The sequence below is a fragment of the Equus caballus genome, chromosome 16 (genome assembly GCF_041296265.1).
Source record: "Equus caballus isolate H_3958 breed thoroughbred chromosome 16, TB-T2T, whole genome shotgun sequence".
NCBI classification, from domain to species: domain Eukaryota; kingdom Metazoa; phylum Chordata; class Mammalia; order Perissodactyla; family Equidae; genus Equus; species Equus caballus.
Window position 1 is genome coordinate 32,290,651 of NC_091699.1, and position 18,561 is coordinate 32,309,211.

Consider the following 18,561-nt stretch of genomic DNA (forward strand, 5'->3'; position numbering starts at 1 on the left):
CCAAAGCAAATGGCCAGACACCTCGTCTGAGTTCCAGAAGTTTAAAGAAAGCCTGACCAAGCCATCTCAGGCAGGAAGTCATTTCACAGCTAAAACGGCTGCCCACTTCCTAAGTGAGGCGGGGGAATCCGGGATCCAGCGAGAGATGCCTCACATCTTTTCACCATTGCAAGTTCCCCAGCTTTCTCCCTGACCAGGACTGTGGGGAAGCCACGAGAATAGAAAGTGATTCACAAAGGCCGGCTGGAGCCTCTTTCAGTTGTTCACTCTCAGGCAGAGGCATCTATTAGTATCTGTGTAAAAGGGTGAGAGCTGGCACCGAGCATCACGCACAGCATTTGGTCTGGCAGGGGGCATGATGTTCTCTACCATTTGAGTGAGGGGAGGGACCCCCTTTGTGTTGGGGAAGCTGTCAGGATATGAGCTATGGACATATGTCAAAGTAGGCTGAGCTCTAAGAAGCTTGACTCACATTTCCTCAGAGGATGCTGCAAAACAGATAGGCTGAAAACAAAAAATACATCCGTTGTTTCATTTATCAAAGTTCTTGCAGTTCCCAGTTTGAAGCAAGGGAAAGCAGAGCAAATATCTGTCTAGAAAAGTGAGCTTGAAAGCTAGAGGGCTGGGGTAAATAAAAAAAAGTTAGAAAACAGTGCTTTGAAAATTTCAAAGACAAATGCAAAAGAATAGACAAATGCTTTTTGCTCTGCTCACCCACCCTAGCATATGCCTCGCAGTTAAAGAGACTGGCTCAGGGCGTAAGTCTGCCATTTAATAGTGGGCTCAACCATGGGCATATTACTTAACCTCTTCTGAGCCCACTTTTCTCATCTGTGAAGTGGATGTTAGAAATAAGAGAATTTTCCTTGTAGGATTATGAGGATAATAATCTATGGGAAGCACTTAACATAGTGAGCCGCGCACAAGCTCCGAATTAATGTTAACTATTATTCTTATTAGTCTCCTAAGTAAAAATTGCATTCAAAATACATGAACATTGCAAAATTTTAAAGCTGAAGCTTCAGTTGATTATAAGAGGGTTTTATAAATAGGCCTAGAAGAGTTGGAATGTTCCTTTGCAGGAACGGTCAGTCTCAGCATATTGATTAAGCACCAAGACATGCCTGGTAGTGTTCTGGAGGTTATACAAATGAGGAAAATAAACACAACGTTCAAGTCACATGGCATCATTACCTACAAATACAGAGGCACGTCAAGGGGTGTTTTATGAGTGAGTGTGTGTGTGTGTATGTGTGCAAAACCCTATTGGCATGACCTTCACAGGTTTTTACATAAGAAGATAAATTTGACCCCGTTTTTATGAAACAGACGTTGATTGATTTTGCACAACCTCAAAGGATGCAAAATGGGTGGCAAGAGAGAAAGGAAGGGTGTTACAGAATGAATGGCAGGGATATTTTCTTACAAGAGGAATTGTTATCTGCCTGGAGCAATTTTTGCCAGATCTTTGCTTGGATGGCTTTTTGTCATAAAGGTCTTGGCTCAAATGTCACCACCTCATAGAACCTTTCCCTGGGCAGCCAATCTAAATTAAATCTATTCCCCATTCTTTTAATCTTCTAGCCTTCTTTTATTTTCTTTTAAGCACTTATTCTGCTTTGAAAATACCTTGTCCATATATTTGTTGATTTGTTTACTGTTCAACTCTCCCCATAATAATACACACAATTCACATGAGAGTAACAGCCACGTCTGCATTTGTTTGTCACCATATCCCAGAGTCTGGCACATAGCAGACATTTGATAAATAGTTGATGAAGAAATAATTGAATAATTGGGGCTCATTTAGCCTTTTTTTCTCTTCATACTTTGTCTTTTCGTGTGGTCATTTAGTTAGTAAATCTCAGTTCATCAGATCATTTTGGCTTCTTGCTATTGCACAAAAGACATCAGGCCCAGGGCCAGCATGGTGGTGTAGTGGTTGAGTTTGCGCTCTCCGCTTTGGTGGCCCAGGGTTTGTAGGTTCAGATCCAGGCGTGGACCTACTCACTGCTCATCAAGCCATGCTGTGGCACGTCCTACATACAAAGCAGAGGAAGATTAGCACTGATCTTGGCTCAGAGACAATCTTCCTCAAGCAAAAAGAGGAAGATTGGCAATAGATATTAGCTCAGGACCAATCTTCCTCACCAAAAAAAGATATCAGGTTGTTGGAAATTTGTGGATGAGTCACTTCCTGTACCATTTTACCTTAGCAACATACTTTTATTAATTTGCTAGGGCTGCTGTAACAAAGTACCACAAACTGGGCGGCCTGAACAACAGAAATTTACTGTCTCTGGGAGGCTGGAGATCTGAGATCAGGAAATTAGTAAGGTTGGTTCTTCCTGAGGGCTGAGAGAGAATCTATTGCAGGTCCCTCTTCTCTTCTAGTGGTTTGTTGGCAGTCTTTGGCGTTCCTTGCCTTACAGGAGCATCACCCCAATCTCTGCCTTCATCGTCACATGGTGTTCTCTCTTTGTGTGTCTCCAAATTTCCCCTTTTTATAAGGACACTAGTCACATTGGATTAGGGCCCACCCTAATGACCTCATTTTAACTTGATTACCTCTGTAAAGACCCTCTCTCCAAATAAGGTCACATTCCGAGGTAATGGGGATTAGGATGCCAACATATGAATTTGGGGGACACGGTTAAACCTCTAGTGATACAGAACATCCAGGATGGGAGAATACGGTGTTAGGTTGAGCCACACAAAATGGCTTACATTTCTTTTGCCCCACCAGGACAAGAAAACTTCAGTCCAGGGAAACTTGGAGATACGTAAAATAGCAGGGCTTAAGGAAACACAGAGACCCATGCCAGAACCATGGCTGACACAGTGTTGAACCAATAAATATTTGGTGAACGGATGAATGTGGCCTTCTTCTAAATAGCTTGCTCCCTCAGCTCTTCTGTCTTTGTTGAACTGTTACCTTGTCGGTGAGAAGTGGCCTGACCGCGACAGTTAAAATCACAACTTCCCAGCTCTCATGTCCCTTTCTGCACTTCATTTCTCTCTGTAACACACCTTCCATCATACTCTGTACTTCATTAATTTATATGTTAATTGCCTGTCTTTCCTCTCTGGAAGTCCAGCTCCATGGGAGCAGGAATTTTTACTGCTTTACTTCTGTATGTACCAGCACCTGCTACAGTGCTTGACACAGAGGTGGCCCTCAATTTCACTGAGTGAACGAATGGTGCCAGGGAAGTGCTCTGGCATCTCCTGGCACGCAGTTTCAGGTTTTCCTTTGATCTGCCGTGGTCCTCCCAGAGAATCTCAGCACTGAGGTGCACCTCAATGATCCAGGCCCTGTCTTGGATGCTTGGCTCCCTCTTAGACTAGTGACAACTTGGTAACACAACTATCTTTGGCTGCAGAGCCCTAATTTTGATAATAAAAGAGCAAAGGATTGAAAATGTTAAATGCTACACAAAATAATACAGAACGGGGTACGCGTGTACAGAACAAAGGTATGGGGAACAGAGACAGGAGGCCTGCCATAGATTAGTTCAAGCAGTAGGTTCAGACAAGGGCAAATATACTTTGGAGTGCAGCTGGCAGGATGACGCATACTTTTATATCAATGCAGAGTAAAAGGACCGGAAGATTATAAGGCAAACCAATGACAGTGCACACCACACTGGGATAGGGCAACGCATCTCTAGCTTTCTGCATATACTAACCACCTGCGGATCTTGTTAAAATGAAGATTCTGATTCCCCGGTGGGGTCTGAAAGTCTGCATTCCTAACAAGTCCTCAGGGGCTGCTCTTCTCGACCACACTTTGAATATCAAAGAACATGAATTCTGCAACCAAACTTCCAGGGTTCAAATTGCACCCACCAGTTACCGCCGATTAACTGTAACCTTCAGTAGGTTATTTAACCGCGCTACGCCTTCGTTTTCTTCTCTATGAAATGGAGATCAGGTGAGGCAGTCTCTGTGAAACGAATACTATTTAAGTGTCGCGATTATTAGAGTTGCTTCACTTGGGGAAGGGAGAGGCGAAGAGGGTTTGACATGGGGTGCAAGTTAAAGAACTTTTTGCAATACTTTTATAAATTTCAAAATAAGAAAGTAATCAGGTATTGACAAGCGTGCGGATTTTCCTCCTCTCCCGTGTAAGCAAGTTACATAAGACGCTGCATTAGTTATGCGTCGGCTACGCGCAGGGCGGCTAAGGAAGCCCTTTTGCAAACTGCTTTGGGTCCTCGGATGGATCCACCGTGTGTGGGGATTGCTGTCGACTGAGTCAGCCCCAAGTTCCACTCCTTTATGCGGCGCTCAGCGTGGCTCTCAGGTATTCAGAAAGAATACCTTTCCCCAGCACCTGCGGAGCGGCGGCCACAGCGCGGCGCACGGGAGAGACGCCGAGAACCGGGCGGCGGGGGCGGGCCGACCGAGCAGGGGTGGGGAGCGGGGAGAGGGCTGGCCCACGTGGACCACCGGGCTGGGCGGGGACAGGGGCAGCCGGTCCTCCTGGCCAATCAGCGCGGCCCGGCCCTCCCGCCCCCCTCCCCCCGGCCGGCTAGGTCTCCAGGCTCCGCTCGGCGCTGCTAGCTGCGCGCCGCCTTGGACGGGGCGCACGCACCCGGATCGCAGGAGTAGAGTCGCCGCCGCCGCTCCCGCAGATGCTGCTTCTCCCGCGGCAGTTTCTGGCGTGTCTTTGGAGTGACTTGGAACTTACTTTCACAGAGAGTCTGTGGAGATGATGGGCCGCTCCCGGGGCGACCGCGGGGAGGCGGCACAGTGAGCGTCCTCCGGCTCCGGTGGGGAGATCGGTGCCTCGCCCTGGAAGCACCGGTCCGACTTGGCTGCCGGCTCTAGTCGAGTAAGACAGGTTGGAAGGGGAAAGGAGGGGGGTGGAAGATGGGGTTGGGGTGGCTTTGGATCCCGTTCACAGTCTCTGTCTTGTAGGCAGCAGCTGCCTCTCGGGCTGATGCCGACTTGACTTGGCTCGGGGTAGCCCCCCTCATCCCGCCCTCTGGTGTGCGGGGGTGACCTCCTGTGCGGTAGTTGGCGTGCACCCCGAAGTTGGAATCGGCGCTCCGAAGTGAGGATGTGTGGCTGGGGAGGGGCAGCGGCCACTTCCAACTTCGGAGTCCGTGTCTGCCGTGGATGCGAAAGAGGCCACTTGATGGATTGGCATGAGGAGGGGGAGGGCGAACTCGCCGTGAGCTGTCGTTTTGGAGAAGCCGGCTTTGGAGCTTCATCCCTCCGGTCTGAGCGGGGATCCTTGTAGGAGCTGGCGGAAGGGAGCAGGTTAGCCGACACCTGAATCCCTGGTTGCAGGGATCTTGCTAGAAAAACGCCGCGTGCGTCTGGGACTCGTCTTCCAGCTGGGAGCGCAAAGCTTCCCGCCCAAGTGGAGAACGGAGTGGGTCTGGAAGTTCTGTCTCTTCCCGAATTAGGCATCTCGGGTTTTCTACCACGCCGGCGTTCCTCCATTTCTTCCCCTCTTTCAAACCTTCTCTTGCCTCATTTGCCGTGTCAGTCCACTCCTGGAGGGGGGTATCATCTTTTATCCTAAACCATGAGCTCATTCTTGGGGAGGATGGGAAGTGGAAAGCCTGATATCCCGCACCTAGGGAGGCAGCCCAAGCCAGACACGCTGCCACCGGTGCGTTTTTCCCCTTAGCTCCTAAATCAGTATCATTCAACGTTTGGGGGCTCCAGGGACCCCTCTGAAAGCGTTAGCCAAGCTGTGAATCAACTCCCTAGCAAAATGTATATGCACAGGTTCATGGACTTGCCGAGACCTACCCGGGTGCCCACCCCCCACCAGGATTTAAGGAGCGTGTCGTCCTGTCTCCCCAGTGCCCCCGTGAAGCGTTCGTGTTCCTGTACTCTATCCCCTTTAACTTTTCAATGGCGGTCCCTCCAAGACGAGCAAGGCTGATGTACTGTGCCGTAAGTGATCCCGTTGTGTGGGACGGGCGTGTTCGAAGCCTTGGTCTGGTTCTTTCTCTAATAGCCTTGGTACAGGGATTGTCCACAAGAACCCGAAGCCCCCACCGGCAGACTCAGACACCCAAACTTGCCCATGTTGATGGCTTAGCTTTCTGATCACGCTGGCCCCCTCCAGACCACTCTCCAAGGGTGAGGAGGTGATGGCAATTTCTCTGTGTGTCTGAGCCGAGTTCAGGCAGGGCCTGATGTAAAGAAAAAAATGGCTAAAATAATTTAGGAACATCCGTTTCACAGTATAATCTGTGTTTTCCACTCAGTCATTTGAGAACAGATGTATGACTTGAAGAATTCTTCAACAGCTCGCTGTGGGTTTTACAGTGAGAAGCATTTCTGCCAAGTTTGTAGTCATAAATCAGTTCGCAAGCCCAACACTTCCTTTGGATTGGAAATACGGCTCTTAATAAGGCAACGTGAGAGCAGTTTTCAGAATCATCATGACTAATGATGACTTATGTCCTCCCAAACTGACCCTGTGAGTTGGCATTGCTCGTTTGTGCAGAAAGCTTTCTTCGTAGGTGCGGATGTTTCTTGATCAATATTCTCACAGCTGAAAGCCCTATTTCAACGTTCCCTTCCTCAGTTCTTCTGTGTCATTGTTCTGCTTTGCATGACTTTGCTCTCTTCCCTCTGTACCATCTTACTTACCCTTTGACACTTGAAAATTTGTTAGGTTTTAAGTCACAATTTGACTTGGCCAGTTTTCCCTGTTAAGAGATAAGAAAGTTGCCCTTCCCAGGAAAGCAGTGGCTGCCAATTCGCTTATTTTTGAATGACTTTAATTTTTTTTGAATACTGAATATTTTCTATTGGAGGCAGCCTTTCCATATTTCTAGTACTAGAATGTTTGTTCTAGGGCACTTGAATTTCAGTATTCATTTTTTGCTCTTTTTAGAGATGTGTATTGTTTGGTGACCTAGTTCCATTTAGATAAAAAAAAAAGTCTTTGCTTTGTCCCCCCACCTCCTTTTCAGTGGCACATAGCCTTTCTCTAATAGCTGCTTTTATCTGCACAGCTCATTTTTTGTTACGCATAATATAATACTTTGTTATGTAAATGATGTGTTGATGCATATGATATTAAAACTGCATTCACTGGGAATTAACCCATGGGTATGACGTCATCACCAGCCAATCCTCTATCTGATTTGAACATGCATTGACAAAAGTCATATTATCATATTGAGTGAGGGTTTCTATATTGCCTGTGATGAATGAGAAAAAGGGGGAAGCCTTTTTGGCTCTTCCTAACTCTCAATTAGCTGCCCAGTTGGAGAGTTTTGGGGATTTCTATACTAAGAAGCTTAGCTTAATAATAAAATTCTCAGATTGCAGTTTTATAGATCTCCTTAGAATTTGCATAAGTCCATTTTTCCTTTTATGACTTCTTCCTCTTTGTGAGTGTTTCCCCCTGCATTCTGGTTCTATTTCTGATATATATGGAGAGACGTCATAGTAAATGAACTAACCTTTTGATTTTTTTTGTCCTCGAGATAGATGGAATATCTGGGTGGTGGACTAATTTGTGTACGTGTGTGTTTCCTCAGCTGTTTGATGTAAATCTACTAGGATTAGCAAAATGATTTCAAGTCCTGAAGCCAGTCATAGATGATTGGGGGATCATTCAGTGTGCTTTATTCTAAGATGGTAAGAAGATTCAGGCTGGCAGTAGGAAAAAGATGTCCACAAAGGGATTGGTGAAGTGATCTTGGCCACACTGATCACTTCAAAATTATTCCTTTTGAAAATGTGATTAGAAAAAACTCACTAGGCAGTCCTTACTTATAGACATCGGCTTCAGCCTTCATATGGAGTTGCACCTTGCGTTTGTGATCTCCGGGAACTCATCTCTCACAAGATAAAATTAACTTTGGTTTCCCATCTGTTTGATATCTGTTGAAAAAATAAAGGTAATTCTTCCTCTTTTACAGTCACCATTCAAGTTAAATCCATTTCCCCCCATAAAGTCAGTTAAAAGGGCTCTTGTGTTTTTTTAAACATAAATTTAATTGAGCAATCTGGTTTAAAGAAGGTCTCAAAGGCTTGCAGAATTTTAAATGTGCAAAGTATCTCAGAGTTCAGTTTTCTGGAAGATCAAGGGTGGTATGACTTGAACCACTCTGGTATAAAAAGAACTGAGATTAAAACCTCTGGGTTCTGACTCCTAGCCCAGTGTCCTTTCCAATAAAGATCTACCGGGAATGGCTATTGGGATGTGGTGGGACCCTTCATTTCAGCCCTCTCTCCAGAGGAGGACCACTCCACTTCTTTCGCTATCAAGGCTTAGTCTGTTAGAACGTTACGCTAGTTGAACCCAGCTCGAGGATGTGACAACTGTATGCACCAGCTAGCTTCAGTCACTTCCTAGTAGCTGTTGCAGTATCTGCAGTTACAAAGGAGGCATTGAAAGGGGAGCTGGCTGTGGAAGAGGATTGGGTAGTGACTCAGTTTGGACCTATCTGAACACATGGAAAGACTCGGATGTTAAAAGAATGATGAGAGTTTTAGGTGATGATTTAAGATTTACTTGTGAAGCAGAACTCAGAATATTAATTGTGTGATAGTCTCCTCTTTCATACTTTGTGATTTTTAGTTGCTGTAAAACCAAACCAATAACTTGGAATACAACCCTATTTTATGGCATGGTTGAGGATAATGAGAATGGGATCTTACATTTGTTGACTACTTGGTATGTGCCAGGTGTAGACTGTTGATGCTAATGACACATTCTGGTTAATAGATAGCTTTCTCTGTGTGGGTGAACTACGGATTTTCAGAGTCATGAATCTGAAACCATGTTGAATCTTCTTTTAGTCACTTTTTAATTCAAAAGATGTGAGGATCTTACAGTAGCAAGTCATTGGCATGAGCATACATAATTTTAATTCAGAAGTATCATAGTGTCAGATATTAGGGAGTTCTTGTTAATAAGATGGCAAATAAAAAGAAGTTGCTGTATTTAGAAAGATAAAAAGGAAGTAAAGATATGAATAACTTGTCTCCTTGTATGAGATTTTTTTGTAGCATTATTACTGCAGAAGAGTGATATATCACTTTTAGAAAGATATGAAGATATCCTTATATTTATTATAGTATAAAAATAAAACACTAGAATTTTCTTTAAATAAAAATATGGCATTGCACACAAAATACTCTGTTTTGGCTTTGTTAATACTATGAGTTCATTCCAAATTAGAAACCAATTGAACATTTCTGCGGTGTTTCAATTTTCTTAACTAAACATGGCATTGTCAACAGCTAGAGTTATTATTATTAGTTTTTTTAATGGCCATTGAGTCTGCTTGGATTCTCCTAGTTTCAAATCTATGCCATATGCTTAAAGTTTCTCTGAAAATTCATGGTTTTCTTTCTTTATTCATTTTCATGTCATTCCTTGCTTAATGAATTATGAAAATATTGGCGAGTCCTTGGTTTACCATAGGTACCTCCTATGAATCATTGGGCTTAAAGCCTCAGACTTTAGATACTGCTTCTAAAATAATCAAAGAAAGTTTCCAGCGAGGAAGAAACTTAAAGATCATCTAGTGCAGTGGTTCTCAGTGCGGGGGTTTGCTCCCCAGGGTGCACTGGGCAATGTCTGGACACATTTTGGGTGGTTACAACTTGGGGCTGGATTGGGTGGGTCTCTAGTGGGTAGAGGCTAGGGATGCTGCTAAACACCTTGTAATGCACAGGACAGCCCCCGCAAAATAATGATCTGACTCAAAATTTCACAAGTGCTGTGGTTGAGAAACCCTGCTCTCGTGCAACCTTTTGGGTTCAGAGTCATGAAATAGGTTGGGTTACCTAGTGTCTCATCTCTATGTCTGGCCAGGAACCCAGGTCTCTAAATGCATCAGCTAAGATTCTTTTAATCACTCTAAGCTTCTGTTTTGAAGATTTCTTTTCTCTTTTTTTAATTTATAAAGATAATACGTTTTTGGGGCAGAAAATTAAAACACTATAGAAGAGTATAAAAAGGAAAGTGAAAAACGAACCTAATTCTGCCATCAAGACAATTCCTTTTCATATTTCAGTAAATATGTTTCCAGTTCTTCCCTTCTGCTTTTATCCACATATAGACGCTCAGACCAAATCATTTTAGATAAATGGGATCATACATCATATAATCTGTGTCCTTTGTTGTGTACTTGGCAAAGGACCACTGGAGGGCCTTTGGTGAACCCATGGCTGGGGAAGCAGGCTGACATCCCTGTGGTCAGGTGAAATCTGCTTGATTATGGAGACCTCCTGTGCAGTGGTGACCATTTTATGTGCATTCATATGAGACTCTGATATGCACTGGAGCCATTCTGGGAAGGAGGAGAAATCAGTGAAAGAACTATGTCATTTTTTTCATGGCTGTATGTTATTCTATTAAAAAATGTACCTTAATATTAGTCATAAAACACCAAAAGTTAAAAGGAATTTTGAGTTTCTTTTTAATGCATTTCTCTTTGCCAAAGAGAGCAAGTTTCATCATGTTATTATTGGAATAAGTCCTTCAGTTCTACCTTCTTTATTGGTGTACAGTTTAGGATTTTAAGTAGTTTGAAAGCTAAAAATATTTCGTATAGTGGGATGTTTAATTAAGGCCACCCAAAGAAGATATTGGGGTGAATTCTCTGCGTGTAGCAGTGGGGGCAACAAATCTCCGGGGCCTGCAATCTTCGTTACTATTTAAATCATTTGGCAGCAATTCCAGAAGCAGCCAGATTGTAATGTAAACATCTGTTACCTTTTCTCTGCTTTCAGAACTGATTATGCAACCCGGCTTCGGCTTCACATCGGAGACACACAGCTTTCTTCGTCTATATTTTTGGATTAATTCCTTCTCAACACACACACACACACACACACACATCCACGGACACAAATCAAAAGAGCCATAAAATTGGTTACCATGGGCCCAGTTCTCCCATTAGACTTGCATCTTCTTCGCACTCTGTCCTGCTCTTTGCAGACCGTGAGGTCCGCTCAGGACCCAGAGCTCCGTTGAGCAAGTTAGGGGTTGGCTATGAGTCCGTCCCTGGGTACCAATCTGGTTGTCTTTCTTTGCTGAATTTCCACCCACCTCAAAGCCTAGGGGCTGATGCGCAGCTGAGGAGATTTGGAAGCTAACTGGTTAACATTTAAACATCCCCAGTAAGGCCTCCTAGTACCATAGCGGGTGGGGGTGGGTGGAAGTGATAAGGAGACATTTAAATAGAATTGGATGTTAAATAGCAAATGTCTCTTTCACTAGAGTTTTCTGTGGGTATTTGCCATTTTTTGCACCAGGGAATGTTTGTTAAACATTTGCTTTGTTGACCTTACAAAAAATTTATAGTAGCAACAATAGCCATCGTTTGTTGAGTAAGGATGTTGCTGGATACCATGCTAAGAATTTTTTAAAAATTGTGGTAAAATACAAATAACAAAGTTTACCTACTTAACCATTTTTAAGTGTATAGTTCAGTGGCGTGAAGTCCATTCACGTTGATACGCCACAGTCCACTCCATCCATCCACAGAACTATTTTCATCTTCAAAACTGAAGCTCTGTATCCGTTAAACAACAGCTCCCTTTCCTCCTCCCTCCGGCCCCAGGCAACCACCCTTCTACTTTCTGTCTCTAAGAACTTAAATGCTCTAGGTACCTCAATAAGTGGAATCATACAATACTGGTCCTTTTGTGACTGGCTTATTTCACTTAGCTTATTAGTTGCCATGGGCCCAGTTGTCCCAGGATAAGACTTGCATCTTCTTCACACTCTGTCCTCTTCAAAGTTCAGTGTTGTAGTGCATGTCAGAGTTTCCTTCCTTTTTAAGGCTGGGTAATATTCCATTGTATGTGTATGTCACATTTTGTTTATCCATTCGTCTGTCAATGGATACTTGGGTTGCCTTCACCTTTTGGCTATTGTGAATAATGCTGCTATGCCCAGGGGTATACAAATATCTTTGAGTGTCTGCTTTCGAGTCTTTTGGGTCTGTACTCAGAAGTAGAATTGCTGGATGGTATGGTAGTTCTAGTTTTCACTTTTTGAGGAACTGCCATCCTATTTTCCGTAGAGGCTGTATCATTTTACTGCACTGAGCATTTTTACGCACTATCTCATTAAATCTTCCCTCAAGCCCTGCAAGGTAGATGCGGTCATCACCCACCTTCTGGGCATGAGGAATGTGAGGCACTTTGGGATGGAGCCACACAGGCAGCTTGTGGCACAGCCACAGTTTGAACCCAGGCAGCAGGGTACAGCCAAAGCTCTTACTAGGTCATTCGTTCTTTCAATGCAAGAAAGATGGACCGAACTCCTCATCCGTTTGGCCCAAGTGTGGTGGGGGATAAGAGACAAATAACCAACATATTTATTCCGAGGAGAAGCTCTAAAAGTCCTCATCCTGCCACACTGAGGAATTTAATTGAGACATGGAGTTCCCGTGGGTCAAATACTCATTGTGAAATTGGTATTTTATCATCATAATAATAGGCCAGTAAATATATACTGTGGTTATTTTGGCTGTTACTATTAGTGCTACCTCAGATCCTCTGTCCATTAATGACCATGCAGCCCATGGTTTTTAAAATGCCGTGCCAGTTTTTGCCTCTCATTGGAGGTGGAGGGTGGTGGTGGGTTGAGACAGTATGAGGACATAATTGAGACCAGGAAAAGCCTTAGGTAGGATCTGAGTGATGACTGTATTTTTACTTTACAGAGACAGTGAGCAGAGGACATGGGCATCTTTCCCACCAAAAACACAGCTTAATGGAGTTACTGCAGAAGAAGTACATTTAGTCTCTTTACAGAATTAGCAATTGATCAGTTCTGTCGTGCCGAGTCCTTTATAAACACCCCATGTTTATTCATTATTGTGGTTACACATGGAAGCGGCTCTGCTTGAAGTGATGAGCACAAGCAAGTGCAAAGACATTTAAATACACTTGAAATGAACATTTGCACAAGTAGGTGTCTCACGGGGTGTTCTAATTTGCTTCTAAAGGCCTAGAAGTAAGTCTCTCTCTGGGGGGGTTCCTTCTGGAATCCTAAGTTAGATGTGTGTAATGCATTTGCAAGGTTTCTGTGCTATTTGAAAGGAAAATGGCAGTGTTTGCAACACATCAGCCCCACATTCGTCAGGGGTGAGTAGGGGGAGCAGAGAGTAAGAGGAAGCTCTGCGGCTCGTCCTGGCCTGGCATATTGGGTCACCCTTTTACGATGGAGCAGCAAGCTCCAGTGTTCTTAAAAGCAGGGGAGAAGTCAGCTTGTCCTGGTGTGTTCTCCAACAAAGTACACTAATGATCCTACGGAAGTATTAATCAGGAAAGGAGAATACTCTTCAAGTCTGAAAGTTAAGGTCACCCTGAGAGAAAGGACTGGCAAGATTCCTAGAAAACTCTGCTTCTTGAAGACATTTTGATTCCAAGTTTACTCTCTTCACATTTACAAAAGACTCAGGATCCCAAGTGTAAACTTAGATTCTGATTTGATGTGCAAATATTTCTGAACCATAGCATCAATAGACATGAACTTACAAGCAGTTGATGACCACATTCATATACAAGGTTCGTGGTCCTCATTTACTTAGAAGTAAGTAGTGAGGGGAGGTGAATGTAGGATTTTTGCTGATTGCATTTTTTTTGGTCCTATGCAATCTATTTTGCATTATTAATCTTCTATGGTATGCTTGTCTCTCAATTCCCCTATCATTGCAATTCTTAATATTATCACTTTGATCAGTACGTGAGAATTACCTGGAGGGCTTTGTTAAAACACAGATTCCCAGGCCCCACCCCCAGAGCTGCTGGTTCAGTAAGTCTGGGATGGAGCCTGAGGATCTGTGTGTCCCACAAGCTCCCACAGAGCACTGATGCTGCCAAGCCTGGGGCCACACTTTGCTCAGCACTTCATACAGTTCATCTTTCAGAGTTAAAAAATTGTAATATGGAGATTTTTGTAAAACAAGGTCATTTTGATTAGGTTGTGGGTTGCTCATTTTGTAATACATTGATAAGCTTGTCTAAATAGTATGATTCTGAAGATTGAGTTAAATTACTGAGCCCAAAATACAAATTAGATGTTGGTGGGATCAGTGTTATATTATGAGAAATTGATTTTGGTAATGTCCCTAAGTTTCTTTTAGAGCGTAAGATGCGTTTTCTGTAGTTGAGAACTTGAAAAATAAGAATTGTATAATTGTTTAAATGGATGTTGGGGCAGTTTTGATGCGCAAAGCATATAACCAGCATATTGCCTACTTCTGTCATCTGGCTGATGTCTATATTGACCAGGAAAAAAAATGTGGCTTCTATTTCCATATACTTTTGAGTCTGATTTAAATTGTAATCCTATTGACAGGTGACATACAGGAATTTCGTTTTTGTTCCTGTAGAGTTAAGACTCAGCAGATGTTAAAAGCTGATGTGGATTTAAGATTTCATCCGTTCTGGGAATAATTGAAGATTTAGTCAGGCCCGGAACATGGAGTTGTGGATAGAGTTATAGGACTTGGGGGGGTTTGGACAGTTTTTGCACAGATGCCTGGCTTGTTGCGTTCTCCTGCCACTTGGAGGAATAAATTATCTTCTGTGTTTGCTTAAATGAAAAGCTTTCAGTGGATTTTACTTTGTCTTGCACTATTAAAAAGATTTAAAGTTTGCAAACCAAAATCTCTTCTGAGTGAAAAACAAATGTAAAGAACTCTATTTTTATTTATCCTTACTCATTTTTAAAAATTGGGGTTTTGAAAGATTTTTTAGAGATAGTATGACTTATAGAAATGTGTGTGTGTTGGCAGGAAGGTAAGAATTGGCAGCCCCTAAGAAGAGTGGATGGGCTGGGTCAGAGTCGTTTAACCTCCTCTGTCTCCAGAGCTGTGTTTTAATTACATGGCTGGTTTGCGGAACTGTGGTGCTTTCTCGAAGGCTGCGGCATGCTGCGTATGACTAGGTTCGTACTAACATTTCCTTGGGACCCATCAGTCACTGTTGTCCCTTCGGCAGGTTTTCACTTTGGTCATCTCTGCCCAGCTGTCAAGATGCTTCAACTCTCCTCCCTGGCTTCCTGCCATTTTGCCCTTTGTCCCCCTCCAGCACTCAACTCCAGACAGTTAGAAGATGAGGCTTCCAAGTTGTAGTGGCAGACTAGGGCACGACAGAGATAGCTTACAAGGAAGACTAAACAGCAGAAGCATCCAAACAAGAAAATTGCCCTAATTTTTTTAAAGTACAAGTGTTCACTTCAGAAAAAACGTGGCATTTGATTCACTGTCGAACCTCGTGCGTGTGGACGGTGCTCTCTGCCAGCTAGCTTTGTATCACATGGACAGTGATGCCATGAGTCATAATACAGGGTCACAGTGACTGGGTGGAAGCCCCACTGGTAACATGCAAGTTGTAAAAAAGTAAGAGAAAATTAGAGTAACCTAAAAAGAGTGTAGATCACCTTTAACCATCCCTTCAACGTATTTCTATCCCTTCTTCCCCAAATACTATTAAGAGTTTGGCTTATATCCTTCTGCACGTATTTAAAATATTTAATGTACATTATGTCTCAAAGAAATCCAAACATGAGGAGGAGGAATGGACTGATGATATCCTAGTAGACTCTCTCTGACCGTGTGATATTGATTGGTCAATGCTTAATGCTCAGCAGAGGTAGGAAGCATATGTAGCATTTAACTTTATTTAAAAAGTATACTGTGAAAACATCAAAGTATATTAACCTTTACTATTTATGTCATGTAAATTGTGTATGTTTACTAAATATATAGTATTGCATTTGAAGTTTTTCACTTAAAGAGTAACATACTATGTGTCTGCTGGTTCAGTAATTTGCATTGTTGACTTACCATTGTCTTTGAGATCTATCCATGTTGATACATACATAGCACTTGTCCATTTCTTTAACAGCCATTAATGTTCCTTTATGAATGTATTATATTTTATTTAGCTGTTCTCTACAGGTGGGCATTCAGATTTTTCCATTTTTTTCCATTACGGAGAGTATTATGAGAACATTCTTGAACGTATTCATACCTGACACTGAGAAGCAGGATTTACTGTTTAACTCTCTCTCATAATTACACGTCTGTTTGTAGCCATGTGCTAGTCTTCTTCTGGAGTAGAAGAGGAATCGCCAGGTCAGAGGGTGTGTTTTAGAACCTCAAGCCGCTCAACCATGCCTCTGGAACATGTGGGGAGTGCAGAAAGTCTCTTTCATCATTATGTTCTCTTGGAATTAAGATATATAAACTCCAGAACAGGTCAGGCCCTCGACCTGATAGATAAACAGTCTTATAAGTTCCAGTAGAATTTTCTGAGATGAGGGAAATGTTCTAAAATCTGTGCCGTCCACTACGGCAGCCACTAAGCCACATGTGACTGTTAAGCACTTGAAATGTGGCTATTGTGATCAAGGAACTGAATTTTAAATTTTATTTAGTTTTAATTAATTTAGCTTTACATTTAAATAGCCACACGTGTGTAGTGGCTACCATTTTGCACAGTGCAGGTGGAAGGTATACACTGTCATAGGAGGTACAGCTACGGTTGTTCTTCAGTCCCAAAATGTTTTTAGAAAGTGACTCATTGAGAGATGAAAGTGTGGTCTGTTTTGTTCAATAAGAGGCCCAAGACTCTTTCCCTGAAAATAGATAGATAAATAATGTCATGAAAACAAGATGGTGTCGTTAAGATTTATCGGGCATTTTCCTTCCCTCGATTAGAGAGACTCCTGTCTGCTCTGCCCTGGCTGGGCTGCCTGATGGGAGCTGCGCAGTCCTATTGGGGCACTTCTTTGTAAGGTGAATTGATGGCTATGTAAATACAGCCATTAACCTTAAGCACCTCAGACAGCTCCTTGGGCGCTGCAGTTTTCTTGCCCTTGAAAATGCCGGTTGATGGATGCCAAGATATTAAAAAAAAATGTTTTTCTTTTCCTCTCCCTGTGTGAAGCAGTGGACCTTCCAAGTTACAGGCCAAGCACCCAGTGAAATGGAGGGCCTACTACGTGTAAATACCAGGGCGGGGGGTTGGAAGTCTTCTTGCAGAGGGATGTTTTGACGGTTTACTTTAGATGGATAAGAAATAGGAGCCTGCGTATTTATATGTACGTGTTATTGTTAAAAATACACAAATTGAGTTATAATTTGAAAGCACTGGTTGAAGGAAGTTTGTGGAAAATTTGCTTTGAAAGCAAATGGAATTGTATAATTCTGGAATTTCATATATGTTTTAAAGTTAGGCATACTCTGCTATTAAAAAAAATACCTTCTCTTTCTGTTCTTGAAAGACAGTTTTCGAAGTAGATTGAGTGGGGATGGTGGAGACAGACATAGATAGATAAGATTCCCATATTGAAGATGGGTTTGGTGTAGGAAAAGAAGGAGGTGTATTAGAAGTCAGGTCAAAAGATGACGGTTGCCAGTGTCTTATTTTCTCTCTGATGTCATCTGAGACCTCTCCCCCTTGCTTACTGTCCTTTAACCACACTGGCCATCTCTCTTTTCCTAGAATGCACTAACCTCATTTCTCCTTCAGTGGCTCTGTACTTGATGTTCCTTTGACTGGAACGAGCATCCTCTATTTTTCTTCATTTCCTTTTTGGCTGGCTCCTTCTCATCCTGTAAGTCTCACATGTTATCTCGAGTCCATACGTCCCTTACCTACTCAGAGCAACAGCGAACTGAAACATCCGTGGTTTTATAATTAAATTTCACAGAAAACAAAACCTCAAAGCACAGAACATCTTAGCCTCATAATAAGTGCAGTCGAGGTACCATTTACATCTGAAATCTGTTATTATGTAAACATGATGAGGGAGTATGCAATACTGACCAATCTGAGAAGAAATGGCCAGTCTGAGAGGAAATACATCTAGTGGTGAATGTTGCCTTCCAGGATGTTGGAGTGGAATCTTTTGGGAGGTTCCTCGAAGTGATGAAAGGTGCCATGTTGGAGAATCTACATCTCTTTCATTTATTTAATCATTGATGGTCCGCCTAAGTAAACTGGATATATACCATACAGGGTTGTGGAAGAGATGCTGGTTGCTTGCATAGTATCTGTCCTTCCCCCATTCTTTGTAACAGAACCTTGATTTCTAGCCTGGTACTTGCTGTACAGAATCGGGACTGTTTTATAACCTTTCTGGTACCAGGGTGGCCAGGTGAGATATATGGAGAAGTGTTGGGTGGTATTTCTGGGGAGTTTTTGTAAAAGAGCAAGCCATTTTGTGTTCAAGCCTTTATTTTCTGTGTCATTGTTCCATGCAGTGCGGTGAAATGATACAGGTAGAATGCAGTGACAAGGTTAGAATCCAGTCTTTATGAGTTCATAATGTGTTCAAAGGATTTATCATTTGTAAATCCAGAATGCTTTTTTGAGGTATGTGTAGACATAGCTTTAGTTCTGGAAAACCTGAGTGGTGGGAAAGTAAACTAAACAACAGATTTGGAACTGAAGGGATGAATATGACACAGAGAGATACTAAGAACCGTTTCTCCAGGGAGTCAGACGGCACTACTGTGTGGTTTGGGGACAAGTGAAGATAGCTGTCAAGGTTATTAAAAGCCATCAGAGAATTCTCCAAATTGCCAGTATTGAAGT

At 42.8% G+C, this 18,561-nt stretch overlaps 1 protein-coding gene across 2 annotated transcripts in view; it reads left to right on the forward strand.

Annotated features, from left to right (window-relative positions):
- The first annotated feature begins 4,411 nt into the window (after nucleotides 1-4,411).
- Nucleotides 4,412-18,561, forward strand: part of TAFA4 (TAFA chemokine like family member 4) — a 148,025-nt gene continuing 133,875 nt past the window's right edge. Inside the window, exon 1 of one of the 2 annotated variants that reach the window (XM_023620099.2) lies at nucleotides 4,412-4,837. The gene's annotated coding sequence lies outside the window, so the exon portion shown is untranslated. Of the gene's footprint in view, nucleotides 4,847-18,561 lie in introns of both variants that reach the window. The other variant, XM_023620100.2, reaches the window with a different exon arrangement.